The following is a 6000-nucleotide window of genomic DNA, read 5'->3' on the forward strand; positions in this document are numbered from 1 at the left end:
CTGGGGTCCGGGGCTCTGTCCGGAGCCAAGGGCCAGCAGAGCACGGTTCCCACGAAGAAAGCGCCCCAGAAGAAGAAACGTGGAGCCCGGAGCCCCGGGGACGCCGCTCCTGCCCCGGGCCCCGCCGTCCCGCCCCCAGGCCCGGCGGCCCACAGGGGGCTGGGCCGGGTCCCTGAAGGCCGACTCCCGCTACGGGCGGAGAAGGAAGAGGCACCGGGGCGGCAGCAGCAGCGCCGCCGCCGCCGCCGTCCCCACTCACCGTGGCGCAGCTGCTCCGCTCCACTCCCGGCCGGCCCCTCACAGCGGTGCGAGTGGCCGCCGACCCCGCTGCTGCTCCCCGAAGGCAGCGCCTATTCCCGCTGCTGTCACCGCCACAATCTTCGTCGCCGCCGCCGCCGCCGCCGCCGCCCGGTCGCTGAAGCAGCACAGCCGCCTCGCTTCCGCTCCTCTTCAAGGTCCCGCGAGAACTTCCCCGCCCCGCCCCTGCGAGACTTCCCCGGGCGGAAAAGGTCCAGGGCGCAAGCGCTCCTCCTCCGACTGGCCCCCGCAGGTAGACCGTCTAGATACCAATGCGCGTGCGCCAGGCCGCCCCGCAGCAGGTGGCACCCGCAGGGCTCCGCCCCCGAGTCGCCATAACCCGGTGGGTGCCAGAGCGGTTAAATTTTAGAGCAACGCTGGAGGAGGAAGTTTCCTGCACAGCCGAATCACTTCCCTTACCCTTCCAAGCCAAACCAAGGCAATCGGGGGATCGGGGAGGGGGATGAGGAGGGGAGTAATCTCCCTCCAGCACGAAGCACTGCGAATAGCGGACCACGTCTTGAAATATTTGAGAATCTGGTCCAAACAAACTCTGCTGTGTTAGATGAATTACGGTAACACTCATTTGTTCATTAATTGAATTAAGCGCCTAATATATGCTAAGCACGGTGCTAGATATATTGTTAACAGGGACAAAAACGAACAAAAACCCAGACCCTTGAGGGATTCACGGTCCAGAAGAGTGGAAAGAAAGTAAACAAATAATGCCACAAGCATTGTTAGAATTTCTTGGAGGAAATTGCCGAGGAAGCTAGAGGGATGGGAGGAGGGGTCGGGGGTCGCTACTCTGCCCATGTCAGAAAAAGCCTTCCCGGAGACGGTAACGTGTTGGTGTGTTGGAGAAGGAGGAGGAGTTCGCTAGACGGAGAAGCGGGGGTGAGGACGGTGCGGCAAAGGGAACGGCGGCAGATATGAAGGGACGGAGGTGTGAGCGAGTCGTGTTCCGGGTAAAGCTAAGTAGTTTGATTCCTGTACGAGGCGGGGTGAGGACGGGGGAGTGACAGAAGATTGGGGTTTGGAGAAGTACTGGTAACTCTTGTTTTTTCAGTTCCAAATCTTTTTCCAATTAAAGGAGAGAGCAGGACACATCTAATGCTAATGCGCTGTCCGGAAGCCAACAAAATAGCTTCAAGTTGAAGTGAGAATAGCAAAAACATCTGATTCTTTTTTTTAAAAACAAGGGGAAGATTTTTTTTAAAGATTTTATTTATTTATTTTTAGAGAGGGAAGGGAGGGAGGGGGAGAGAGAGAGGGAGAGAGAGAGAGAAACATCAATGTGCGGTTGCTGGGGGCTGTGGCCTGCAACCCAGGCATGTGCCCTGACTGGGAATCGAACCTGCAACACTTTGGTTGGCAGCCCAAGCTCAATCCACTGAGCTACGCCAGCCAGGGCTTAAAACACCTGATTCTGTAGAGAAAAACAAGCCCATTGGAATAAGGAAAATGAACTTTCTGTCACAAAGTATTTGTTGAGTGTCAACAACATGTGAGGAGCCATGGAGGGGAAGAGACGAACCTCACAAAGCCTCTGCTGTCAGCAGTTTGTCATCGGAAGGAGAGTTGCCTAGACCGCAAGGCAGAGCAGTGAGGGCGAGCTGCGTAGGGGACTGTGGAGGAGGGAGCCAGTTACCTGGTGCTCAGGTCATCCTGGAGGGCTTCGTGTTTCAACTGCAGAGAGGAGAGCGTGTTGGAATCAGCCAACATTTCAGAATGGCCAGCATTTAGGATTTAGGGGAGGAGGAATGAGAGACGAGGCCAAGATGCATGGCTTTGGTTTCGATCCCAAGCGATGTGCAACGTGTAAGGGTTTTTGAGCAGGAAATGTCTGATGTGAGGGTAATATAATAAGAGGACCTTTTACTTACCACCCTATGTGTGCTGAAGTCAGAGTGTTTCTACAGGGTAAGATCAATTCCCCATTTTACAGCCGGAAACTGAGGCTTACAGAAGTTAGTAATTTACCCAGGGGAACCCAAATATAGTAGACCCAATATTTAAAACTATGCCTTTCTTGTTCTAAAACCCATATATTCCTCCCCCCACCCCATACTATGATACTTTGCTCTAGAATGGTGGCCAGAAAAAAAAAAAAAAGCGAAGGACTTAGCCACTTAGCAGAGGGGAGGAGGGAGTGAGGGGAAGAGCCGGGGAAGACAAACCCCTGAGAACATGACACTCCTAGTCCTGGCAGCTTTGGGTCACGCAGCAGGAGACCTGACCTCCTCCGTGATCAGAGGAGACTGAAGGGGGTGGTTTAAGCTGAGACCCTGGTTAGGCTGAGAGGAAAACAGTGTTCCCGGAGAGATATTTATCACCAACCAGATAAAGTCTCAAGTCCTTGGCTGGACCCTTGCAGACCTGGGCCCTGCCTGCCAGCCCCACCCTGGGAGTCGTCTCTGGCCAAGGCCTACTCCACCAATACTAAACCACTCCGGTTTCCGGAAGGGGCCTTCATCTCTTCAGTGTCCATATCTTTGTGTATGCAGTTTCCTCTGCTCAGCTGGCCCCTGTCCCTTTCTTTAGCACCCCCCAAAGTCAGTTTCAGGGTTTCCCCCAAATTTCCACAGTACCTCCAATCTCACCGCAGCACAGTTGATTGCCCCCACACTCGACAAGCTCCAAACAGGACCCCACCTTTCCACAATTGTACTCCCAGCCCCCAGCACAGTGAATAAATGGACGGACGGGTGGATGGATGGATGGAAGAACAAATAAATAAATAAATAAATAATAGGGGTTGCCAAGAGATAAAGACATGGCTGCCTCTCTGTGTAATGTGACACTTGAAGCTAAGGAAGTGGGTGAGATCTCAGAAGAGACTAGATGCCTAAGAGAACAGAAAAAAAAAATGGGCACTTCCTTTTAAAACTCAGCACGGATAAAACAGACTCTGAGCATGTCTGGTCCACATGCATATGGACCACATTTGGAAGGGGAACATTTAAAAGTAAAAATACTGATTGTGTTGAAATCAAGCAAGTGTGGCTGGAATAAAAAAATCTTCAACATTTGTTACATTTTCTTTCTGATCAAAAAATTCTTCTCTGTAGACACAGATTCAGAAACTCAAAGAGAAAACTGCCCAAGATCATTTTGTGCAGAGAGAAAAAAAACCTACTAGAGGCAGTAGGATTGCGTGTGTGTGGCTGATGTGAAATAGCAAAAAGAAATTGGAGCAGGAGGCCAAGTTGGGAAGTAGAAGTCACCCCGGTGTGAAAACCTGTTGTGACTTCAGCAAAACTTGCTGATAACGAACTGCCACACCGTTGCTGCGGAATGCACAAATTAATCACCGGCAAGTCTCTCTTCGGGTGGGGTCCTTGGGGTTTTCGGTTTTTAGTCATTGGAAAGCGTTTCTCACTTTGCTTTCTGTGAGTTGTGGTGCTGCCGCCTGCCGGTGAGAACTGGGTATCGCCCTGGCACTTACTGAACCTGGAACGCCCACCAGAAACTAGCCTGTTTGAGCCCCCTGCCCTGGGAGCGGCCTCACAACCACATCAGGCACATACTCGGAGCCCGTATTTCTGAGCTTCTCCTTAATGGGGAAGAGCCAGACAGCCGTGACAACATTACCTGGTCATTTGAATTCTCCCCCCACCTGCTCAGTTGACCTTGGAAGTGTTTGTCTTAGCATCTCCTTTGCGCCAGCTGTGAGCCAGCGCTGCATACACCTATCAGGGTTCCAGGGTGACCTCTGATGCGGAGCCTACAGATGGGACTCCAAGTCCCGTGACGTCCCTTCCTCTCCCTCCCAACTCCATTTCCATCACCCACCAGGTCCACACCACCACCCCTCCTGGGGGGCTGCCCACAGATAATCCTGCCCCCCCCAAGTCATTATCTACCTTGCAGCTGGAGTGGATTTTCCAAAATACAAATTGAAACAGAAGGTCACAGATAAGGTCCCAAGTCCTTCGCATGCCCCGTAGGACCCTCTGTGGCTGGCCCCTGCTGGCAACTCTGTCTCAACGTTCGCCCATGTCCCTTTGAACTTGTCTCCACTCTTCTGAGTAATGCAGTTTCCTGAATGACTCTACAATTCTCCTACCTCCAAGTTTTTTTTAATACCATAGGTGTTTTTTTAAGGATTTTATTTATTTATTTTTAGAGAGGAAAGGGAGGGAGAAAGAGAGAAAGAGAGAGAGAGACATCAATGTGCGGTTGCTGGGGGCCATGGCCTGCAACCTAAGCATGTGCTCTGACTGGGAATCGAACCTGCGATGCCTGGTTCGCAGCCCGTGCTCAATCCACTGAGCTACGCCAGCCAAGGCTCCTACCTCCAAGTTTTTGCACAAACTTCCCCAAGGCTGGAATGCCTCCTCTCCTTGACTTCCCCATCATCACCTGGCCCGTGTCTGTCTTCCAACTCTCAGTTCAGATGCCACCTCCACCAGGAAGCTTCCCCTGATGCTCTGGTCTCCCCCAATGTGTTCTCATGGCACCCTCAGCAACTCCCACATCACCGTTTTTGCAAGACCTTACCTAAGCCATACATGTCCTTCTCCCCTTGGACTGTCAGTTCCTCAAGGACAAGGACCCTGTCCCGTTTTCTTGGGTCCCCCCATACCTCGCCGAGTGCCTGGCAAGATTTACACCCTGATAAATGGCAGCCAAAGGACAGGCTGGCTTAAGGCATGTTAGGAGGATAGAAAGAACATTAAAGAAAAGTAAATGGAAAAGTAAGGGAGACAAAGGACAGATGGGAAAAGCTGGAAAGGGAAACGGAGGGAGAGAAGGGGAGAGGAAGGACAAACAGAAACGAAGGGGCATGTCTGACAGGGGGAGAGAAGGGGGGTGCCCTCACCTTCCTCGCCTCTCCCTGAGGGACGTTCATGCCCGAGTGTCCTGTCTTCCAAAATATTGGTCAGTCTCCACTTTTCCTCTGTAGTTTTTTTTTAAGATTTTTTTTTTAACTTATAGAGAGGGAAGGGAGGGAGATAGAGAGAGAGAAACATCAATGTGCTGTTGCTGGGGGTCTTGGCTGCAACCCAGGCATGTGCCCTGACTGGGAATCGAACCTGCGACACTTCCGTTGTAGTTTTGTCATTTCTTTCTCATCTCCCTCCTGTCCACACTCTCGTCCCCTCACTCGTTTGCTCTCTGCTCATTCCCAAAGTCAGTTTGATCCAATGTCATTCATTCGTTCAGCTAATTTTCATGGAACCCAGTGTGCAAGGCTGAGAACGAGGGACGATGGTGGGTACGTAGAAAAATAAAATGTCAGCAAGGCAGTGTCCCTAAGAACTTTATCGGCTAACCGTGGTGATGAAGCCTGAGTCCAGATGATGTGATCGCAGCATGACAAGTGCTCTAGGAGCACTGGCACTCGTGTTAGGGGCTTCGGGAGAGAGAGATAGCCTGGGAACGGGTAGCCCAAGAAGGCTTCATGGAAGAGGTGGTATTTGAGTCGTCCTGAAGAATAGATAGCCCTCTGACAGGTAGAACCGAATGGAGTCCCCTTTAGACCAAATAACAAGTGTTTTAAGTGGAGAAAAGAGCCAATAATTCTTCTCTCACGTAGCATTTCCTACGTTCTCATACACAAGACAATCACTTGGGGCCTGTTTAAAATGCAAGCTCTAGTATTCCAGAGATACTCAACTTGTTAGGACCGGGAAGGGCCCAGGAATGTGCATTTAAAATAAGCTGCTGCAGGTGGTCCTTAGGCTGGCCAACTTTGAG

General features: G+C 51.5%; 1 protein-coding gene across 1 annotated transcript in view; it reads right to left on the reverse strand.

Annotated features, from left to right (window-relative positions):
- GRB2 (growth factor receptor bound protein 2) overlaps window positions 1-489 on the reverse strand; it is a 61706-nt gene extending 61217 nt beyond the window's left edge. The window contains exon 1 of the mRNA XM_028521012.2: window positions 260-489. The gene's annotated coding sequence lies outside the window, so the exon portion shown is untranslated. The remainder of the gene's footprint in view (window positions 1-259) is intronic.
- Between the last annotated feature and the right edge of the window lie 5511 nt (window positions 490-6000).

The sequence above is a fragment of the Phyllostomus discolor genome, chromosome 8, assembly GCF_004126475.2.
Source record: "Phyllostomus discolor isolate MPI-MPIP mPhyDis1 chromosome 8, mPhyDis1.pri.v3, whole genome shotgun sequence".
Taxonomy (NCBI): Eukaryota; Metazoa; Chordata; class Mammalia; order Chiroptera; family Phyllostomidae; genus Phyllostomus; species Phyllostomus discolor.